The sequence below is a fragment of the Chrysochloris asiatica genome, unplaced genomic scaffold (genome assembly GCF_000296735.1).
Source record: "Chrysochloris asiatica unplaced genomic scaffold, ChrAsi1.0 scaffold00282, whole genome shotgun sequence".
NCBI lineage: Eukaryota > Metazoa > Chordata > Mammalia > Afrosoricida > Chrysochloridae > Chrysochloris > Chrysochloris asiatica.
This window is the reverse complement of record NW_006408800.1, coordinates 1,337,257-1,340,212: the sequence shown is the minus strand read 5'-3', so window position 1 is coordinate 1,340,212 and position 2,956 is coordinate 1,337,257.

Below are 2,956 nucleotides of genomic sequence, written 5' to 3'. Positions count from 1 at the left end.
GTTCTGACTCATACCAGCTGGTGGTTTTGAACTGTAGACCTTGAAGTTAGCAGTGCTTATCCTACAGCGTCATATCAGGACTCCGGTCTTCTTTGTTGTTGTTATTAAGTGACTTTGAATTGGTTCTGACCCATAGCAATCCTTTATAGGGTTTTTGAGGAGCAGCTGGTGAGTTTGAACTGCCAACCTTGTGGCTCAAACTGGCCTAGCAGTCCAGCACATTAACCCACAGTGCCACACACAGACAACATTGTACTTCCAGATAAGATGTAGACATGCTGTTTTTGAGGAGGAGTATGATGCCATTTTTCTTCAGTGTGTCATTTCCATTTAACAGTGTGATTATCTGATTCAAAATGGCCAGTGCAGTGTGTTTCAGTTCACTAATGCCTAGGATATTGATTTTTTATTTGTTCCATTTCATTTTTGATGACTTCCAATTTTTCTAGACTCATACTTTGTACATTCTACATTCCAGTTATTAATAGATGTTTGTAGCTGTTTCTTCTCACTTTGAATTGTACCTAATCAGCAAATAATGACCCTGAAAGCTTTGCTCGTCTACATCATTAAGGTCAACTCCACTTTGAGGAGACAGCTCTTCTGCAGGCATACCTGCAGGGATCAACTTCCAACACTATCTGAGGCAATGTTCTGCTGCTCTTCTTATGGTTTTCAGTGGATGACCACTCAGCAGTGATGTGCTTCTCCTTCTTCCAAGTCTGTCTTAGTCTGGATGCTCTTTTGAAACCTGTCCACCATGGGTGAGCCTGTTGGTATTTAAAATGTCAGTGTCTGACCTACCCCTGGGGACTGGGCTTGAGCGTGAAGTGGCCAGCTGCTCTGAAGTGCAGAGGGGTGTAAGTGAACTCTCAAACTTACTGCTAGAAACTATTTGGCCTAGCTTGGATGGCTAGCTGACTAGAACTAGACCAGATAAAAAGAAAGATGTTAATACTGTGAGCCAGTATAAGTTGCTATAATTTGATGAACTGGACTTTTGCTTATGGATGCAGTTGCTCAAAATTCCAACTGGAATGGGAAGATTCTTTATATCAAGGAGCAAGCTTGTCCCCTCAGTGTACTGGGTTGATAGAGACAGGAAATTTAGACATCGGCTATCAAAAATGGGGAGCCATAATGGCATGAAAGGAGCTCTGGTAGCATAGTGGTTATGAATTGGGCTGTGAACTGTAAGGTCAGCAGTTCAAAACTACCAGCTGTTCTGCAGGAGAAAGATGAGGCTTTGTGCTCCTGTAAAGATTTACAGCCTTGGAAATCCTGCACAGGGTCACTATGAGTCAGAACCGACTCCACAGCACATAACAACAACAACAAAGCTGATGATCTTTGTTGTAAACTTTCACTTAATTCATAATAAAAAGGTTAAAGAAACAGTGTCATAGTTTCCAGCATCTCAGCAACACACAAGCCACCAGAGTACACTAACTGACAGAGGAGTGGTGGATATATATATATATATATATACACATACATATATAGGTAGGAGCTCTGGTAGCGTAGTGGTTACGAATTGGGCTGTGAACCTCAAGGTCAGCAGTTCGAAACTACCAGCTGCTCCGCGGGAGAAAGATGAGGCTTTCTGCTCCCGTAAAGATTTACAGCCTTGGATACCACCTTGTACAGGGTTGCTATGGGTCGGAACCGACTCGATGGCACTCAACAACAACAACATATATAGGTACACATAGACCTAGACATAGACAGAGTTATCTTAAAGAAATGGTTCAGTTGCTTGTAGAGCTGAACAAATTCCAAGTCTGTGGGGTTAATGTAAGGCTGGAGGCTTCTCCCAAGTCACATAGCTGCATGGACTGAGGACCCCAAGATCAGCAGGTTAGACTACAGGCTAGTGACTCAAGGGCTACAGAGATAAACAAATTCAAAAGCAGCAGATGACTGACTCACAGGCTGAAGAGGCAAATATATCCCAAGATGGGCAGGCAGTTTGGCAGGCTCAAGTGCCAGGAACTGGAGGTCAGGTGAGAACCAGATGCAGGATTCAATATGAGCAAAAAGCCATGGCCCTTAACAACATAGGTCTCTATAAATCAGAATTAACATCCACTGGGGTTTGGATGTTGGTATATTGGGTTACAATTCCAGGTCTGGTGGTGGTGGTGGTTAAGTGCCGTCAAGTCGATTCCTACCCATAGTGACCCTATATAGGGTTTCCGAGGAGCAGCTGGTGAACTTGAGCCACCGACCTTACAGTTCAAATGGCTTTGCAGTCTGGCACATTAACTCACAGTGCCACACCAGGACTCACTAGATGGTATATCTCCATACGTATTTGCTTCACCTTTTACTTCTGAAACAGCCAATCTTAACTAAAGTTATTTCCTATTAACTTGTTACAGAGAATGGAGTGTGCTTCAGGATAGCAGTCTCCCATTTTTGTTGCAAAAGTAAGCATACACTTTTTCTTCTCAAGGGTAAACATGCACTTTTTCTTTCCCATTAGGGGTACATGAGACTTTCTTGGTTGAGCAAGTATTTTTTAGGAGCGATTGTATTATTGCAAGGAAGTGGCTCCTTTGCTAACTGTAATAAAAATTGCCCTGAATGTCCTTTGTGTTCTTTGCAGGAGAGAAGCCTGTACACAAGGTGGAACCAGGGACCTGGTGGGGAGTCACTGGCTGTGCCTTGACAATTGACCTTCATGGCTGTACTGTTGTTGTTAAGTGCCATCGAGTTGGTTCTGACTCATAGCGACTCTGTATAGGGTTTCTGAGGAGCAGCTGGTGGTTGTGGGGTGAGGTAAATAATGCATAAAAGTGACAATGTAAAGGCTCAGGATCCATGAAAGGACCATGTATGGATGAGCTTGTTCTCAAATCCTAAAATGTTTCCACTTAAAGGATGCACTTGCACTGGACTCATAACTGTAAGATCAGCACTTCAAATATACCAGCTGCTCCTTAGGAGAACTGTG